We start from the raw sequence: 21,190 nt of genomic DNA, 5'->3' as shown, positions 1-21,190 counted from the left end.
TTTATTCTTTTCTTCTTTACTTCATGCGAGGCGGTTTGGTTGTTGGATTGTCTTTTTGAAGCTCTTTTCTTAGCTTTATTGAATTAATGGTCCTGTTGGAATTTACTGTGATAATGAGAAATTCATGTTTGATCAGGGAGAGAATTCTCAACTTTCAATCATAACAACAACTTAAAGACTTTTCATGCAGAAACTACATGATGCATTCATCTGTTTGTGTCTGGTTCAGATGTCCATCAGGGCTACACATCTGGCTGTATATACATAATGCATATGTATATGCATTATAACGTCAGTATAAATTCAGGTGTTCTGGTTGGTCCTCAGAGGTTTGTCACAGAACATTAGGGAACAAACAATGTTGAAGGTTAAAGCCGCATTCAGCTATGAATCAATATCTAAAGCTTTACACTTCTCACAGAACACTGATCAGTCTATTATCTTAAAACAGCACAGCACTTTGTATCAGCTGTGGTTGTTTTAAAGTGCTTTATAAATAAAGTTGGTTTGGTTTGGTTTAAAATGGAAAGAGTGTAGCACAACTACAAACCTACTAGTACTGAAATACAGTTGGTTACAGTGATGTTCTCAATTGGTGCATGAATACTGCAGTATTTATTTCGTATACTAAAATTTAGCTGCGTTAAAGCTATTAGGAGGAACAATAATTTGGCTACCTGCGCTAAACCACCACCAGATGGCACTGTTTTCTTTAAGCGGCTGGTAAGCTCTTTCTCCTTAATTTGCCACGTATTCCATAGTCTGGTTCTCTATCACTTCACAATCTTGAGAGACATTTTTCTATTTACTATCTGATATTGGACTCAGATGCAGACACAAACTGTGCAGAAAACCATTTTGTATACTCTCATTACAATTTCAATGGTCCATTTCAAACCCTCATTATGTGGCTGCTCTTTGTTTCACAAATGAATTCCAGTAAATATTTCTTTAGAGTCCATGAGTAATGGTGACCTTGATGAATTAGTCCACTTGAAATTGTTAGAAATTGCTCGGTTTTTTAAAACCCCATTCATCAGCTTAATAGCAAATGAAATTAGCGATTAAAGCCAGGTGAGAGATTAATATTGCTGCTGATAACATTTCAGCAGAGGTGTATTGATTTCAGATGGGGATATTTAAGATGTGCAGGGGTTGCAGTTATTTATCGTCTCGTCATTAGGGCAGAGAGAAATGGCCCATAAAGCTCATATGGGAATTATATCCAGGGAAGTGGTTGTATGGCCTACAAATGACATTAAATTGCCAGGAGTTAAGAAGACAGAGAAGCCGGTTACTTTCTCCAACAGCTTTCAAGACAACTTAAGGTTTTCTGTGAGATTGCTGCTTTTTACTGCTCTATGTGCAAGAGGTTGTAATTGCTCTCTGAATGAGCGTGGGTCCTGTGAGATCCACAAATGTGCATGAATATTTCCTGTATTATTTGTGTGATTTCAACATAAAACGAAACAGCAAAGAGGTAATTTAGGGTCCTATTTCACAGTTAATGAGAGCTTCTTGGAGAAGATGGAAGTACTTTACATGATATGCGGTATGAAACCGTCTTAAGACAATCCTTTTTTTGTCTTGCATGTTCTGTGTCTGTTTATCATAATCAGTCACAGATGAAGATGAGTTTTTTGCTCACTTTGATCTGCCCCAAAAATGCAATAATTGAACCCCCTTTAGGATGTTTCTGTGTGGTCTTTCATTTCCCCTCTCAACTTTTTCTTCATTTTATCTCTCTTCTTCCTTACATGTTGTGATTTTATTTATATTCGTGAGGCTTTGTTTGGTCTGCATTAAGACCATGTTAAGCTTTTTACAGGAAGAGCAACAAGCGCTATCTCCCTGAAAAGGCGGAGTTCATTTTAATGATGTTTTAAAGCAACGTCTGTATCAATGGATGTTTCTGCCGATTCCGTCTCTTGTGGGGTTCCTCAAGGATGCTTGTTAGGTTAGGTCCGTTGTTATTAAATTTGTTTTTGTGGCAAATTTTTTTTGTTGCCCATTTTCAGAATTACTATAATTTACAACTTTGCTGAATTTATTCATGCGTCTACATTTAAGAGAAGAGAAGAAGTTTTATTTATGTAGCACTTTTTCAGCAACAAGGCAGTTCAAAGTGCTTTACATGAGTTAAAAGAGAAACAAAAACAACACAAGCACAATGAAAGAAAAAACAAGCACAGCAAAACAAAAACTATATTTTAAAATTTTCCAGTTGTTCCGGGTTGCTAAATATATAGTATTTTCTAATTTTGTTCTACATTAGTAAAGTGCAAAGTGTACAGCTAAATGTTGGTTCTCCATGTTTGGTTTTTGGTCTGGGTTGCTAAGTACTCCACAATTTATAAAATAACAGGAGTTTCTCTGGGTCCTGCTCTGATATTAAAAATATACAGCTAAATGTTGGTCTAAAATTATATGTACTCCACAATTTATAAACTAACAGGAGTAAATTATTTTAAAAGTGGAGACAAAGACCTTGTTTGTGTGCACAGACTTGGTAAATATAGTTGCTTTTTCTTCGTGAAGTTACAAGAATATCTGGATGAAGTTACATTTTTGTGGTCTGCCATAGGAAAGCATAGGAGAGCATTGAAATACCTTGCAAAGCCTTCTATTTGCATGGAAGGTACCCGTTACTCAACACCTAAAAATAACTGTTGCTTCCTTTCACGGTTAATATGCACGCTGTGTGCAACCCCACAATATACAGTATATATCAAAACATGGGGCTTGATCTGGCATGCGGGTTTTTTCCAATGTTGCCATTTCGAGTAACCATGGCAACGTAATTAGCAGGAAAAAAAAGGGCCACATTCAAATCAAAACAAACACTGTTTTGACTCAAAACAGAGATAGAATTTTGTCTCCCCCTCTATTACTCTGTTTACAGGACAAGGGACACCAGTACATTTCAGAAACAAAAATTAATTTTTTTTGTTGTGTCATTGCCTCTGTTTCACTCACACATGACAGTTTTACACTGAAGAGAGCTGAGACGTAGAGAACTACAGAGATGGTGGGACGTGAGTTCCTACAGAGGAGGACAGAGCTTCCAGTTAGAACTACAGAGACGCCACTTTGGCAGAACACTTACTACAGACAAATATATGTTTCAGAATATATTTACCAAAAATGTTAAAATAAAATAAATAAATAAATAAAAAAATCACTTCTGAAAAATTTACCTACTGCATAATTCTGCACAAAAATATTTCACTGTTTTTTTGAACAGTAAATAATTGTTAATCTGTTGCTAAGAGATGAGTGTGTTTTCTGGTAACAAAGTGCCACAAAGTAGACATCTGATTTTTACTTTTGCTAAATTTACCAACACTAAATTTCTTGCGTCTAAGCAGATAAACAGCATTTCAAAAGAGCTTATGTTTTATGAACAATAATATTACTTGTTATTAATTTGGTGTTAAAAGATGAGCGTTTATTTCTGGTAATGAACTGCCACGAAGTATAAATCATATTTTTACTTTTCTGTTGAATGTTTTATAATATATTCGCCACCAATGACAAAAAAAGAAGAAAAAAAATCACTTTTCTGCCAAATTCATCAACTGCACAATTCTTAAGTAGTATAAAATAAGTAGTATATCAAAAGAGCAGAAGAAATCTTATGTTTTTTTGAACAATAATAATATTTGTTGTTAATCTGTTGCTAGGAGATAAGTGCGTTTTCTGGTAACCAAGTGCCACGAAGTAAACATTTGATTTTTACTTTTGCAAAATTTATCAACTGTAAATTTGTTGTGTCAAAGCAGATAAACAGTATTTCAAAAGAAGTTATAATATTACTTATTAATTTGGTATTAAGAGATGAGAGTTTATTTCTGGTAACGAACTGCCACAAAGTATAAATCATATTTTTACTTTTCTGTTGAATGTTTTATGATATATTCGCCACCAATGACAAAAAAAAAAACTTTTCTGAAAAACCAACTGCACGACTGTTGTTAAATAGTATTTAAAAAGAGCAGAAGAAATCTTATGTTTTTTGAACAATAATAATATTTGTTGTTAATCTGTTGCTAGGAGATGAGCGCGTATTCTGGTAACCAAGTGTCACGAAGTAAACATGATTTTTACTTTTTTTAAAAGTAAAAATATTTTTACTTTTTTTAAAAGTAAAAATCAGAAGGTAGTGCATTAACATTAGCACAAATATTGCTAATGCAACTACTGTCCACATTAGCAGTAGCATTTTCCCTAAAATAAGATTTTTTGCTGTTTATTTATTATCCATGTTTAGCATACTGAATGGAGGAAGTCAATGTGAGACAACATGTGAATTATACCCCACATGCCACTGGCAGCATTTACGCTAACATTAGCTTTTTGGCTATAGTTAGCTTATACACTAATTTTAACATACTGAATGGAGTAAGTCCATGTTACTCAACGTGCTTGTGACTCTCCACATACTATTGAGTGAGTACATTGTATCTTACTTTAGAATTGATGCCAATTTTTTGGCCCCGTTTAAATTTCTTCAGAAATGTTAGAGTTTTTAATCATGTTCTTCTTGTGAAAGATGTGTTTCAGATTAGAAATGTTGATCTTTTCTCCTAATCTTTCAAGGTAAATGATCATCTAGCATTAAATAGTTACCTTATCTGAAATGGGTCGTGTTATACCTCTAAGTGCAATTACAGTATAATTAGAAGGCCTGTTAAACTTTATATATGCTTTTATCAGCAGATAGCAAAGCTTTTATAATAATCTGTTCATTATCCTCATTTTTTAAAAGGTTTTGTTGGCTTTAGTGGCCTTTATTTGAAAGTAATTCGACAGGAAAGAGGGAAATAAGGGAGAGGGAAGACGTGCAGCAAATGTCACCAGGCCGGGAATCGAACCTGCGACCACCGCCAAGAGGACCAAGGCCTCAATACGTGGGTTGTGCTTTGCCCCTGCGCCACCACAGCACCATTATCCTCATTTTTACTTGACATAGGGAAGCTAAGAGTGGCTCTATATATTTCTGTGCCCTTTACAGCCGTAAAGAACCGTAGGCATGTTTCAACACGCTGTAGAACAGTTTCATTTAAAATTTTTGGTAAAGCTTAACCATTATGTGCTTGTTGATTGGACTTATTTTTCTTAGAGTGATTGGCAAACCTGAAAATCCAAAGATTCTGGTCACGAGCTGATGTCTCTGTGCATGTCTGCTGGCAACCTGTTCAAGGTGAACCCTGCCCTTTGCACACTGACTCCTGGGGAGGTACCAGCTACCCAAGTGAGAACTAATTGTAGGAAATGCGTGGATGGATTTGTATGTAGTACTGAAAACTTCTCCACAGACTCTTGAGTTTGTTTACTGTTGGCAAACTGATGCTTGCTCATTCACCTCGTTAGCCCAGGGCCAGATCTGCCCAGGGCAATGGATAACCTTGGGCTAAAAGTGCTGAGTGAAAAGCAGGTGAATCTGGTGTTTCAGTGCCCGTTTTTCTTTTCTTTTGACATCCGACCTGCATTGTTTTCTGGGCATTCATCCAATATTTCTGCCAGAGTTGGTTATAGCACGCCAGTTGTATTTCAAGGCTTGTTTTCACATGCTGAAGTGTTTTCTTTTTACTCTCATCCATTCATTTTTCTCCCGCTACCTTGAAGGGCAGAGGCTATGAGAATAGCAAATTCCCTTTTTCCTCGTCTTACTTCAATTTGCTGTAGGGCGGAAAGACAGCCTCGAAATTTCAACTCTCTGCTCTGTCAGTTATTTTTTAGACTAACTGGTGGAGGAAATGGAGAAAACTCTTGTTACCCAGTCCTCCACTGTTGGGAACTTTATTGCAATTTTCCTTTCTCTTAAAAGCATTGTAATTTAGTAACAGTTCTGCTGCTGAAGCACTTTTTCACTCTTCTTTTTTCCAGCCTTTTAGAGAAATGTTATCTGTTCTCCTGTCCTGTTGAATTTAACGAGTGCTGCCTTCATTTTCCTGCTGTGTGACGGGAACATTTTCCCACCGGCTCCTCTCAAAGACACTGAGCCTACCTAGGCTTGTGATTATTTACAGCTTTAATTAGTTCAAGGTTTGGAAATGTAGGTGGAATTAGAGATGACCTAACATAAATTATTGTGTGCCCTCAATTTGGGTGCAGCTTCTTCTTTGAAAATCATTTAGTGTGTCCCCAGCTTCAGATTGTACATGCAGGGTTTGAATGGATTTTGGCTTCAGTTGAGAAATTGAATAAAAAAATCTTAACAGACAATATAATGTTTAGACTGGACTGTGTAAATAAACATTTAGATTTTTATAAAATACGGATTTATTCTATTTGGAAAATAGAACACACATCCATCCATTCATCGATCTGTGCATCCGTCCATTTGTACATTCCTTTGTTCATTGATTCATTCATTCACCCAGTCATTTGAAGATCTTACATTTAAAACTTGACCACAGTAGGACTTTGTTCCATTAATGTTCGTATAAACTTTCATCTACTTCTGCAGAGTTTAAACAAAAAAATAAATCCTCCAAAACTAAAAAATGTGGAAATTTGAGTATGGAAAAGTGTGGACTTAAAGAAAAAAGGAAACAAAAATGTGTCTGAGCCCTGGAAGTAATGGATGTCAGTGTGAACAGTGTTTCTTGGCTACATGTCAGTGAACGAACCTTCATCTCCAGCTCTGATTTCGCTGTCTAATGTCTCAGCTGTTTGGTTTTTCCTGGCTGCAGGAACGGCTGCACGGTTCCACATGTTCAATTAGATCTAATCAAGCTGAAATGTATATTGACAGAAGCAGATGCAGTTAACTAGATTTGAGTGAAATCAAAGACTAAGGGCTTGATAATGATGGCTGTGTGTTATTATGGGATAGAGCTTTTGACAGGAAACAACAGACAGATTTGGAAAAATAAAATCTGAAGACAAGACTCTAATTGGATTTGGATTTTTCCCTGGAAACTGTTGATATGTTGGACTGTGACTGCAGATAAATAGAATCATAATTACCCAGACACACAAAACAATGCATTGTTCTTCTCTCCAATTCCCATCCCATCTTCTCAGACAGCCATTTAGATCATTCAGGATGTTTAATGTCAGAAGCTGCATGATGTATTTAGTCAGTATCCCTGCTAATGGCACAGGATTATATCTGTCAGATTGAGGAAAAGTTCCAGAATTTCCATGCTTTTATGTCATCAAGAAGTCTCACTATTTTTCTTCCTCCACATAGTTATCCTTCACTCCGTTTCTCCATTTGTCTGTGTTGGTTTTGGAAAAATCTTCACCGTTTTCACAGTGAAGCTGGAAGAAATCATTGGAGGATTGTTAATATATTTTATCCATTTGTATATTTTCCCCACTTACAGGAGTGTTTGACAAATGGTTCAAGGGTACCTTAAAAAAAACCCTTGAATTTATGATCATTATTTAAAACTTTATTGCTACTGCATATACAAAAATAAGGTAAAATTATGGACACATTTTAAGAAGTGTTCTATTTTGCCGTTTGCTTTCCTTGAAAATCTGACCAGTAGTAAAGTCTGGACTTTTCCCTTGAAGATAAATGCTGCATACACTCTCTGGCCATTTTATTATGTTCACTTGTTTTTGCTAGAGGATCAGAATAAGGTACAAAGAGGATTTATGTGACTTGAATGCACCGTGGTTGTTGCTGCCAGGTGAACTTGTTGGAGTATTTCAGAAACTGCAGATCAGCCGGGATTTTGGCTCCAAAGCATCTCTGAGGTTTAGAGAGAATGATTCAAAAAAGAGACGAGGTCCATTGAGCAGCAGTTGTATGTACAGAAATACCAGTCAAGAATCATTTAAACAGTCTAAATGAAAAGACTGTTTAATCATTTAGACAGTGTAATCATGACATGATGAGTTTTGCTGACCATGTCACAAAGCTCAAATCATCTCAGATTGGTGTCTTTAACTTAATAAGTTTGATTTGCTCCCATCAAACTTTGCTCTGTGGTTAAACAACAAAGGATTATTCTACAGTAATGGCAGATTTTTTAACCTTTCTGAAATGAGAAAGTATGAGATGTCTAATTTTCTCCAAAATCTTTTTAAAGTTAAATCTTGTATTGTTCTCATAAACCAGACATTGTTGTTAAAGAACAATGATTGTGTATTTTGTCTCTTGTTGACAAATGTTTCCAAATTAGATTGGAGTGTACTTTCCTGTAAGCTTTGTTTCTAAATAGCCGGCTTAATCGTTTTCAGGATAAATTAACTGCAGCAATTTGCAACCAAAACCCTCATTCAAACTTCCATAATTATTAATTTTTACTATTTAATTTACCAAATAAATTAAAGGGTGTTTAAAAAAAAGAACAGTGATGAGTGCTGTCATCTCACAGCAAAGTGATTATGTGGCTGTGAGGGTGGCGACTTTTTTTTTGAGTTTGCATGTTCTTAATGATTGCTTGGTTTCTCCCTGGTTCTTCCTCACAGTCCAAAAACATGTATGTAAGATTAACTGGTGGTTTTGAAGTGAGGACTGTCTGTCTAATGTGCATACTACTTGTCGCTCCACTAACCGTTGGACCCTCTCCCTGGCAACCTGCACAAAAATCAAAAAATGTAATTGATTCCTTGGTCTAACCTTTAGATAAGTTAAGAATAGGATAAAGTTGTAATTTATTTGGTGACCCCACACATTTTAAAATGATTCTTTGTAACCTTTACCGCTACTTACATTCTCAGTGGGAAGTCTTAGGTTACCAGCATATTCCTGACTCCAATATCCTCCTTTTCACTGTTCTATTGAAGTGCCTCCATATTGATCTATAGCCCCAAAAAGCTCCCTCTCTCTGTGTTTGAGTGTTCACGCCAGTAACTCTTCAGTCTTTTTTTTTTTTTCCATTTTTTTTTTTCGCTGGGAGGTAATCGGATGCATTAATGAGCACTGACTTCTGCTCGGACTGCCGGCTGCGCTCAGACACAGACTCTGTCGATATGTTCGCTCTGCCGTCTGCAGAGGAACAAAAGAGGTTTGAGAGGCCAGAGAGAAAGAAAGGGAAGAAAGTGAAATGCGAGTCTGTGAAGCGTACCTGCAAAGAAATATTTCACCTTGCTACAGTTTTGTTTCGATATTAGTTACCCCAGGAGAGAAATTCTGCCTCAGCATTTTTTTTTTTTTTTTTGTTTTTTTGGCCCCGCAGTCTGTCAATAATAGAGAATGAATTGCTTATAAAGAAGAAGAAAAAGTAGAGGAAGGTTTGCTGACTGGGTCTGTTAAAAGTTTTAACCTTTTGGAAAGAAAGCAAAGTCAAGTGAAAGGCAGGCATTTAAAATCTTAGGCAAGTGACAGAATGCCAAAATTATGCCAGTTATACTTGGCAGGGAACAATGGAAAGCAGCTCAACTATTTAGGACGACTGTTATTCATGCTTTACCAGTAAGAACATAGTGGGAGTAGATTTATAATCAAATCAGGTTGGCTGGACAAAAAAAAAAAAAAAAGTTCACACAAAAATATTTGTTTTTATACTTTTTTGTGCTTTAGAAAATCTGCATTTAATGTTGGATACACCAGCACAATTGGTATAGATTTTATACTGGTACTGAACAGGGCTGATTCAATTTCAGCTTCATGTGGCTTCGTGCTTTCTTTTAACCATTGGTTATTTAATGCATATTCAAATGTTCAAATTGTTACAACTCAAGACTCAAATTAGAAATAGGAATCTTAAAAAGTACAGACTTTTGAAATAACAAATGTTTAGAAAGCCTGGGTCCGAAGCCCAACCACTGGCTTATAATTAAGGGGAAATATCTTCTAAGTTTAAGAGTTTTTTTTAAAAACATGTGCTGTGGGAGTGGTTGTTCTCATCAGTAGAGGGTGCTGTAGGACTGGATATGAATAACAGGAGTACATTCATAAGTAAGACGGGTCCACCAGGCAATTGAATGTTTTTCCTAATAGTTAAGCCACTCTTTAATTATTCCAATTAAAAGTTTGTAAATCTTCAGCTTATTAATTACTTAAACAGTGGCGCAATTACCTTCTAGTTACATTTGTTTTATTTTTGTCTAACATTGTACCTACAAAGTATTACAAATAATTTTTATTAGTGAAATTATTGTACTTGTTGAGGCAAATGAGTTCATATGAAACTCCCACGTGATTTCTATTTGCACTTTTCATCCCTATTTTGCCCCCACATGAAAATTTGAATACTGCAAAAATGAAAATATGCTTTGCCTCACACGTAAATGAGAACTCCAGATGACCTTTGCGATGGTAGTATGTAATCTCTTAGTGCCGGAGATGTAGCGGCACTCATCTCCATTACATTATCAAGCTTTTGCCTGCAGCAATCAGAGAGCCTGGGAAGCTCAGAGTGACTGAGGCTTTCATAATGTATGCATTCTCACTTACTGTGGCAGAGCACTTGGCTGAAATGAAGTCAGAGATGTTGGGTATAGCTGCAAAGAAGCCTGCTTTTCAGCTCTTGTGAAATTTGCTCAGGTCCTTACAGGGGCACACAGACACTTTATTATAAATCTGTAAAAAGGACTGTTGGATGAAGTTAATTGCAAAGTTAATTGAAACAAACTTAATTGACCTTGTTTTTGTTCTATAAAACGTTCAAGTGAAAACAAATTAAATCTCATAAAGTGTTTTGGCTCAAAAGTTTTGCTCAACTAAAGTTTCTTACTGTTGTTCTGACAGCAGCCCTTTAAACCTGAATTCGTATTATTGTTGGATTGTTTATGGACAAACAATAAAAGTCAGCCTTGGCTGCCGTCGTGTGTTTACTTTTGTTATTTAAAATGTTCATCAAGCCCAATGTTCCTCTTTTGATAATCAAATTAAGAATACAACACATTGAAATGTTCCTAGAACAAATTGAAGTCTTTCTTTCTGAGACAGAAGCAACAATTATAGAACAAAGTTACCAAAACACTAGACGCCATAATGCTAACATTATCTGTAAGGTCCCAACAGTACTTAAGTTAATATTGCAGAAAGCTACTAGTGTGACTGTGGTTGAGAGTGAATATCAGCAATAAATGTTTGCAATCTGGAAAATGGGGATTAAAATGTGAAAGTAGCTGGGTTGATAGATTCTCACAGCATGATAACCTCCAGGAAAAGTATCATAGTTTTACAGTATTAAAACAAAAAATTTTTAAACTAAAATTTATTGTAGTTTTCATCTTTTTCTTGCCCAGAATATTACGTTTTGTGAGTTTAGCCCAATTATAAACCTCTAATTGCAGATTTCTAATTATTTGAGAGATTCCTGAGATAACTAACCTACAGTCGGCTGCTAAACGGATTCATGCCTCATACCCTACATCTGCTGTTTAAAAAGGTTCGTTGGACTGAAGCATTGTGCTCTTTTAGTTTTCCCTGCTTAAAGTTTAAAGTTCGTCTTAAAACCCATTTATTTTACTTGGCTTTTAACTCCTGCGGGATCTAGTTTTAGAGTGTATGTTTTTGTTTTTAAACTGTAAGAGTTTTTATTTTTTTTATTATGCTGTGTTTTAATGTACAGCACTTTGTATCAGCTGTGGTTGTTTTAAGGTGCTTTATAAATAAAGTTGATATGGTATGGTATGCTCGACTATCCTTGTGTTCTGGTAACCTTTTTGTTGTGAAAAGAAAAGTGTTTTGGACTTTTCAGCCAGCTGATTGGCAGTACTGCTAGCAAAAACTCCTAGAATTTAAACGATGCAACATAAAATGTTCTCAACTTTGGAAACTATAACTTGAGTCTCAATAACTCTTGTTTGTGATAGCCAATGCTAAACGCTTCTAAAAACAACTTATCAATGACTTTTTAAAACTCTTCAAATGCAAGTTGAGGCCGTACCGTGCAAAAACAAGAAAACAAACAGATCTTAATGACAACTGTAATGCTTGTTCTACTACAGATTAAGTGTACATGAAGAACTCATCTTTCATTCAAATTAATTTTGAATGAAACGCTCTTCTGAATGAACTGTTGATTCATACATGCAGATGTAAACATCTGCATGTTTACATCTGCATGTAAACATGCAGATGTTTACATGTTTGATGTAAACATCTGCAAAGGTGTGTGGGTACAGCAGTGCAGGTGGCCCATGAACTGTTTACATACTTCATCTCTGTTCTAGTTTTGAATCCCAGATTGCAGCAGTAAGTGCTCTTCTCCATATTGCGCTTATTGTGGGAAATATTTTACATCTGTACCAACACTTTCTGGAGTCATCGAAACTGTGAAATATTTCTAGCCATTGTTTTACTTGCTCTGAGTTTCCAAACTCTTAAATATGTTTGGGATTTATGAGAGAGACGAGAAGCGAGGCTGTCAAATATCGAGCTGCTGAAATTAAATATGCTAAACATTGTAAAATCTTTTCCTTCCCAGAGACAGCAGCTATCTAATGCTGAAGTCTTTTGTGAACATTTAACTTCATTTAATTTTTTATCTAGAATAGACAACAAATTTCACCTCAAGGCACTTCACAAGACATAAAGGTTCAATTCATTTCTAATGTGTAAAATCCATCTTGTTGCAAATTCAATTCAAATCAGTTCATTTCATTCCAACATAACTCGTTCAGTCCAATTCACTCCAAACAAAACACAGTGCAGTCAAATTCAGTTGTTTACTAAAAAAAGCAAGTTGGGAAAGGGGCTGTCTGTCTAAAGAAGGGCTACATTTATCAGGATGAAACCTTCAGCAGTGTGGACATTAATCTGCTTCTGAGAACTAAGAGGACTGAAAAGGAGTGAAATAAAGAAGTACTCTCCAGTATCCACTTAAAGGCAGCAGAGGTTCTGTGCAGGACAGAACCCCATATAAAAAGAGAGTCAGAATTAAGGAGTACCTTCTATGTAATAAAAACAGAGCACATTGTTTCTACTGCTTTAACTAAATGCAGATGGTGGATAGAATGTAACCGAATGCACTAATGCTCTAAAATTATTACTCTATCAACAAATCTAAACAAAATGTATTGTTAGTTAAGGGAGTAGATGTAGTCGGACATTTTTATGCTCCTCTGTGATTCTCTCCTTTGGCTTCTATGTCTAAAAAAATGTTTTAAGTTGAAGTACAGTTGCAACAGCTCTAAACTTGATATTTTAATGGCTGACCCACCTTTAACTTGCAGTAAATCGAAAGGTTTATGGCAGCAAAAGTAAGAGCAAGTAATTTTCTGGCCACAGAAAGTCATTGAAAAATGTGGCAGTCATTTAGATTTTCCAGTGAACCAGTGCCGCACTCTGACTGGACTACATTTGCCTTCGACTGCCTCCAGAAAGCGGCAACAGCCTCTGACGCTCTGCCAGCAGGGATGTCACTATGATATATGGTCCTTTCAGACACCTTGCTCATGCCTTTACACTTCTTAATCTCTTCACACCTTTTTCTTACGCCCTGTTTCTCTGCTCTCTCGTGATGAGTTTTCCTTTTGTTTGAGAAGGGCAGAAATGATGTCATAATTTAAGGCCTGACCCTAAAATCAGCGCCAAGGACTCGCCTTTTTTGCCCAGCGCCAGTTTAAATGAATCCTGGTGGAAAGCCCTCCTTTAGGAATTTCTTGTGTCGTGCTTTATGGAGGAAACGCAGAGAGATGGCACAGGAGACTGTGAGAGTGTCTGGCTGACTCGTCAACCTATTTTAATTATTTTCTTCCTTTTCTTCACAGGCCTGCTTTTCCTCTCCTCCCTTCAATCCCTTCTCAAACTAAGCATATCCTCCCTCTTGCATCCCACCCCCCCACCCTCCATCCTCCTTCTGCTCCTGCTGACTCCTGATTGAGAGACCCAACCCGATCTAAATACTGACTTCATTAGGGATGATTGATAAGACTCAGAAAGCTGCGTGCCCATATTGTGGTGTATAGATGTTGCAGTCTGCGTTTGCTCCCCCCATGATGAATTTGGGGCCAGCAATGGCGGCAGCAGTTCAATACTCGGGGTAATGAATGCGTTTAATAAGCACCGTGGGTCGATGGGCTTAATGAAGGTGTGACAGAGGATGGGCCTGCAGAATGCAGCTCTAACAAGACTCCAACGAGCCTCTGGGGTTAGCGAGGTCACGCTGTAATCGGGATTCCCTCACCCTTACAGTTGTTTGCCTTCACTATAGAACATTTCTTCTTGTCCTGCTAATGCTTTCACACTATTATTCACTCTATTTTCTGCAAAATTATTTTAGATAGCAGTGAGTTCAACATGCAGACCTGAGAGTTTTCTATTCTTGGACTGAAGACCACAGAACTGTCATTCTGGGCTAAGATCTCATATAAGTTTGAACACTGAAAGTAGATTTTCTTTCATTATATTCAGGTCGAGGTGACCTGCATCTATGCTTTGTGAGACACATGCACAGCATTTTTGCTGCTTGCTTTCTTATTTTAATTTTTTCTGTTCCCATATATCAAGATGTTTAGACCTAGACTTGCATCAATGTGGGGTGTTGGAATACCTTGTTTTTGCCATCCAAGATTTTTGTTTCAGTACACTGGATGGATTTACATTTGATGATTTATCCCCCCCTTCTCCCCCCCTCCCCCCCCACAAAGGTATGGATTTCATTAATTGTGTTTTTTTTTAAAGTATTTTTATCCTAATGCCAGTTTGCAATACAGATGCACTAATAAGAATATATCAGTTAAAATTTATCCACATTTCTTTTCTTTCTTTGTCATTACTAAGTCTTAGCTATTTCCTGTAATCTTTGGCATCTAAGATTAAAAACACATAGTTAGTTAGGATGTTGGGTGCAGCTAGAATCTTGTTATTGACGTGCAGTTAAGCTTGAAATATAGTATCCTAACAAATGTTGCATCCGATCAGTCCTTTGCGATTGGGTTACTGACACACTGATATTGCGATGACTAATGGTATTTGATATCTTGTGCAGGTCTACAACTACTCAGCCAGAGATCATAATTGGCACATTTTCTATCACTCAAACCTAGACTGGTCAGAATCTGAATCAGCAGATCAAAAAGATAACTGGAAATCTATACTGACCAGGATAGGCATGATTGGTGCAACTTCAATTCACAGAGTATTCAGTAACAGTCATTTTATTTTTTTTGTTTTCTGCCAAACATTGCTTTTTTTTGTTTATTGGTTGTGGCAAGAGGTTATTGTTGCACTTATTGGTCAAGATATCTTATATTTTGTCTTTGGATAAAAAAAATAAAAATGTTTCTGGATTCAGGACCAGCTGCCTCGGGCCCTGCTCTTGAACTGTTATTCCAGGCTGAGGTTTGACTTTATCCACCATCTCCAAACCAGCCGCTGAACTGACTCAGTGCGAAGGATGATATTTGAGATGATATTCTTATTCAACATAACCCGCTGTCTCTTTATACTCCCTTTGCACTATTTGCTCCTGACTTCTCACGATACTTTTTCTTTTACATTCAGCTTCACATGCAGCTTCAGTTTCACAGCAGCTTGCCTATCTGTTCAAGGTCGACCTGGCTTAAGAATGCCGGCAAAGATGCTCTGGAGTACTTTGGAGGTTCCTTTTTTTTTGTTTCCTTAAGAGAAGATGGTTTCTAAGAGGCATCTCATGGGGTCTGGAGTCTTTATTCTGGCTGTTCCAGTCTTCAGAAGCAGAGCTTTGCTGCACAGACTGACGGCTGCACTTTACTCTGCTCCTCCTTGTTATATAATGAATTATGACGTGTCACTACAGCCTCTCCAGTTGTATATTGTTAGTTATTCTAACTCATAATATTTTAATTTAGGAAAAATAATTTTGTCCAGAAAGTCTAAGTAATTAAAGGGGGAAAACACTTCAAACATAAAAATGAAAGGCAAAAATATAAAGGTTCTTGGGTGTCAGATGAACTGCCATCTGTTGATTTATAGATTGCTGCCTGTTATCTCAAAGAAATGTGTCTTTTGTCCTCCTTCGTGTGGTTCTTTAAGAGAAGTGCCTGAACACTTTTGTCATAACAGGAATTCTCCAAATGTAACTTTTCTGGTAGTATAAATATTTGCTGCTTGCCTTCACTGACTCACTGTAAAAACCAGGAGTTTACATATACAAAATAAAAGACACACAGATTTTTTTTTCTCACAATCTGAAGTTAAATCAGACCAAACTTCTCTTTTTTAAAAAAAACAACTGAATTACCAAAAATAATTTTATTTCCTAAATCCCATTCGAAAATGTTGCGGATGCATTTATTAATATCTTCAAAACCAGAGGTCTACGTGTCAGCCTCCTCCATCAACCAGCTACGTCTGCTTAAGGCCAGAGTACGCCTAGACTCCTCTCCCTCTCTCTTCAGAATCCGTATTTCACAAGTGGAAGTGTGTGACTTCCTGAACCTCGCATTTCTTTGCCCGCTGTTGCCAGAGAGCAACGCCGTTATGAGATATAGCGCAGAGACATGCAATCGATTAATGGTGCACTTAGCTGAACTAATTAACAGCTATGTGGAGGTAGTGAAAGCACTGAGCAGCGTCAGTGAGGTTGTTTCCACCAAGCAAAGACCCCAGATAACCTTTGGAGCGTGCATCACTTTACAGCATCCATCACAGGTTGCATGACCTTGCTGCTCTTTTGGACATTTGCACAAGGCTCCACTTGGACTTTTAGTCCAGGTCAAACGTGTGGCATTTTAAAATGCGATTTATGAGTATGGTATGAGAGTTAAGTTCTTCTGGCCTTGATTTTTATTTATTTACTTATTTATTTATTTTACTCCACACTTTTGTAATTATAGCTACTTTATAACATTTTTCTTCCTTCTGGTGGTGACTATAGCTACTTTTCGTTCTTCAAAGTAAGAACAACACAAAAAGCATTTTCTATTTCACCTGTGACTTCCTCCTCCTCCCAGTATATCCCTGTCCATTTGCTACGCTCCATACCTTTATCTGGTCTACCTCCAGCATCATGGCGCCTTAGTTAAATTAACGCTCAATTATAAGTGAAATTGGTGAAAATGAGTGTACCCTGGAGGGTACGGATGAAAGGAGAGGCGGAACCGATGGGTTGTCCAGCTGTCTGACGGTGCGATTGACTTTAAACTGATGATATTTTGGGCGTGCTATGTAAATTATGTGCGTGCTGTAGAGTAAAGACAGTTTATTTGCATTTAGATAAATCCCGGTGGATGTGGGATTGTCACTGAAAAGCAAGAGGCTGAAAAGAGGTTGCCACTCTCCACCTGGACCTTCCTACCTGTATAAAAAGGTGTGTGTGCGTGTGTAGGAGTGTACGTGTGTGTGTGTGCAGAACTTGACCCACTTTTTGAGATGGTGATGAAAGAATAAAAATGAGTCCTTGAAACATAGGTGTGTCCAAATCTGTGCCTGCATAAAATAACGGTGTCTGGCCTTTTCTCAGCTGGGCAGAACCTACAAAATGACTGATTTGAACTGACCTCACGGCAGAGGCACATCATGCAATTAGACAAAATTGTTAGAAAAACAAAGAATGGCTTAAATCTTAGCTGTGCAGTTTGCACATATGTTCTTGATCTCCTCTAGTTGGAGACACATTGCTGTGTGTACGTACACCGTATGCAAGACATACGTAGAAGTCCCTGATTTACATTATTTCTGTTATGCCTGCTTCACTTGGCAAGATTTTCAAAACCCCAAACCTGATAATAAAAAAAAAAAACTTCATGGGTGGTTGTACAATGTGTGGTGTACAGCCACACAGTAAAGAAAACACACCGCACCTGGACAGATTTCACTCACAAATATTCAAATGTCAAGTGTTAAAACTTGCCAAACCTCTTGAGATCAAACGTGAGTTTGGAGTAAACAAACATGGCTGACCAGGAAGAAAAAATGGCGATAGCTTATGGTTTTGTTTTAATAGTTAAAAAAACAATGCAAAAAGAAAAGTCTGTGCCACCCACCTGACTTTCTGCTGTGGTTGTTTTGTCTTCTGTATTTTGAATTCTCCTCCATGTTTCTGTCACCTTGCTTTCTGATTGGCTACTACACATCACATTTGACAGACTGTGTGTGTAGGCCACACACCTCGAGGAAGACCCCGCACACTGATACCAGACACCGCAGACTGATACCAGGCCAAGGCTATCCATTATCTTGCATTGAACCTTTTTTTGGTTACTCGATCAACTTGTTCCTTGGGAAGTAATGACTTATGCAACATTACTGAATCGTCACAGAACATACATATGTCAGAGATCACTCATTATTGTCTCTTTTGTTTAGAAAACGTCACACAAATGTGATTTTATTTTCTGTTGCTTCTTAAGTATAATGATGGGAAATTAAGCTGAAATCTTAAGCTCTTTATACCAGACTAATTGAAGATGGCTGGGTATTAATGACAATCATGAGGTTAAAGACCTCATTTGCTTGTTTTTCATCAGAAGTTAGCAGATTGTAGTTTTCTTTTTTAAATCGGAGCACTGGAGGGTAAGCAGTGGAGTAAGGCAAACCCATTGTGATATAATAGGGTGTTTAGCAAGAAATTTTTGGATTTAATTGTATGAGTGTGTGCCATCATTTTAACCTAATAGTCTCTGTTCTTTTGTGCAAGCTGTGTCACACCAGGTGAGCTAGAGATTTTACAGCACTGTATTTCTGTATTGGGAGAGGTTATTCAAAGCTGCCCTGGCTGTTTGTTCTGCATTATGGTCAAATGACTTTTATAACAAGGCAGATATCTGGATTTCAGTTTTCAGCTAAAATAAAACTCTGTCTGACTTGTGGCTTGTTGATCGCTGCTGCTATTCTTTTGTTTTTAACTTTAAAAGAACTCACCAGTACACAAATCTGCCTTGTTTAATTATCCTGCCATGTTAGAGCCTCCTTTCTTATACAGTTGGTACATTTTTCTATCTGTTTCTGTGACTTATATTGCATGTTGTAACACAAGTAAAATGTATAACCTAGCACTGCTTTAGCCATGCACAATGTCTTAATCTTTTGAATGTAAAGTAGTTGATTTTGACAAAATGCCACCCCCTGGTGGAGCATGTATTACACTGTCTTTCACTGGAAGCTGAAATAATATGTTAGCATATATTTCTTCTGAAAAGAGAGGAAATATCAATTAGAAAATGTATGGAGTAATGTCGCTGGTTCCTCATGTGTAATCAATGCTATTCAGTTTAATCTAAAACAAATCAATATGGCTTCTTAGAAGCTGATGGACTATATGTTGGACTCTTTTATAAAATATTTTGTAAAATTATAAAACCAAAAATAAAGGTTAATACGTCCTTTATTTTATAAGTAAATATTTTATAATAAATTTTTCCTTCATCCATTTTAAATTATTCGTTTTTCTCTAAAACTTATTTTTCCTGTTCCGTTTAAACTCTGGCTTACTGCCGAGCAGAAATGATAGTCTCTAACCATTTCCTCCACTTTGTCCGTGCTTTTGTGCAGATACTCTGGCTAATGTTTTCCAGGAAATTCTTTGCTCTAGTTTCCTTTTTGTACTGGATCCTCCTCCATTGATCTCCCTCTCTTTCCTCTCCTCTCTAAATCCCCCTCTTCCACGAGTAATCCATTGCGGCGTTCCCATGTCTGCTGGGGTTGTGCCAGAAATTCTGCAACTAGATACACTACAGACACAGAAACAGGCAACCATTTACACACTTTGAAATTTCTCACGCGCAATGTGCAGCAACAGAGGAATGTGCCAGGGGACTTCGTATCGACTCCTGCAGGCAGGCCTACCTAGACTCAAAGAAAATTTTCACAATGACAATAGGTCTGGGGAACCTTCCTTTTTTTCTCTAAATGGTTATAAATGGAAAATTATGTAGTGAGAATTCAGGACTTTAAGTCACTTTTGCTTACTTACAATTGAGTGTCTTCCTCAGTTAGAAAAAAAAAAAAAGGACTGCGTGGTGAGGTTTGGTTGGAAAAAAAAGGTGGTAGATCAAAAAAAGATTATATCAGAGAGGAAGGAAGCATTAGTGGGTTTTTTTCATAAAGTAAGCTTTTACTGTGCATGGATGTCTGTTAAGGACTGGATTCTTTGAATTATTTTGCATGCATTAGAATAAACAATTGTTCACTTCAAGTAACTTTATCAAAAGTAAGCTTTGATTTAGCTGGTACAGTTGCACCACTGCTCCTGCCTATGGAAATATAATCGCTTTTGTGTTTGTTTTTATCTGAGAGGTAAGAGCTTTACTGGAAGATGTTTCCATATTCAGAGGAATCATCCCAACAATTCCTCTAAATCCCTTTTTCTCCTTTGCTGAGTTTGGTGCTGTGTATGTAGGAATGGTACAAACTGAATAAAGTATAAGCCATTTGACATATTGGTTTTATTACAGATGTAAATACATGTCTGATATTTGATACTTAAAATTTTGTCTTGGTTGCCAGCATACACGCTCCTTACAAATTAGAAAATGGCAGTTCATGGCAACTATGTGAGACACAACAGCAAAATCTTCTGACTCTTTAATTGGATCGAAATGGCTTTGAAACCTACCGGATTGGTGACACATAACAACTGGTTTTAGAAGATTGTGACAAAATCATCTCGAAAGCCTTTCAGAAATATGTTTCTATGAGTTGACAATGTGAGTTATATTGGGGAAGAAGTTTTTCTGTCTTCTCTGAACAATAGAATAATGCCTCACAGTTCAGAAGTAACAGCTTAATGGCTGCCAATCGACGCAATTAAACTAAGCCTTGGAGACTAAGGAATCACAGCGTATAAAAGATTTATAGTTGAGGGTATATTTCTCTGTGCCGGGGATGTTTGTGTTCAACTAGATCTTGTTTGGTGAGAAAGTACCTATGTCACGTACCCTATCGATTTAAAAAGTATAATGCTCCCAAATAGCAGAATTTCATGATAGCTGGAAGAGTTTGTGCTTTGCTGTGTTGTGGTGCCATTGACCGGAGAAATTGTGCACTTTAGTTCTGCATGTGAACTTCTCCATGTGTATGAGTTTAAAACAGTTCTGTATTTGTTTGGTGCATGCATATGCTGAAATAAAACATGTTCCCTTTGACTCCTGTTTCTTAAAGACGCTGCCTTCCACAGATAAAGAATCTTCTTCAATAAGAACCACTCCTACTGTGAGAGACAGAATAGACAAATATTTGCCTCTTAAACTGAGAACTTGTACTATAATGTCATGGTTTGTATGTTCTAGTAGTACCATGGTATTACTGTATTCCAGGGCTCTTGTTGTACTTTGTCAGCTGCCAGTATATGAGACGACAGGGCTAAGGGAGTTATGCTGACTTGGGGAAATAAAGAGTTCTTCACGACTA

The 21,190-nt window shown here is 37.1% G+C and overlaps 2 protein-coding genes across 2 annotated transcripts in view; both read left to right on the top strand.

Moving 5' to 3' along the window:
* fbxl17 (F-box and leucine-rich repeat protein 17) overlaps positions 1-21,190 on the top strand; it is a 243,863-nt gene that overhangs the window by 4,287 nt on the left and 218,386 nt on the right. The window lies entirely within an intron of this gene.
* LOC103470127 (intracellular hyaluronan-binding protein 4.L) overlaps positions 1-21,190 on the top strand; it is an 86,958-nt gene that overhangs the window by 32,633 nt on the left and 33,135 nt on the right. The window lies entirely within an intron of this gene.

This window comes from Poecilia reticulata, chromosome 9 (assembly GCF_904066995.2).
Source record: "Poecilia reticulata chromosome 9, P_reticulata-male-v2, whole genome shotgun sequence".
NCBI classification, from domain to species: Eukaryota; Metazoa; Chordata; class Actinopteri; order Cyprinodontiformes; family Poeciliidae; genus Poecilia; species Poecilia reticulata.
Note: the sequence above shows the minus strand (reverse complement) of the source record. Positions and strands in the feature narration are given on the sequence as shown.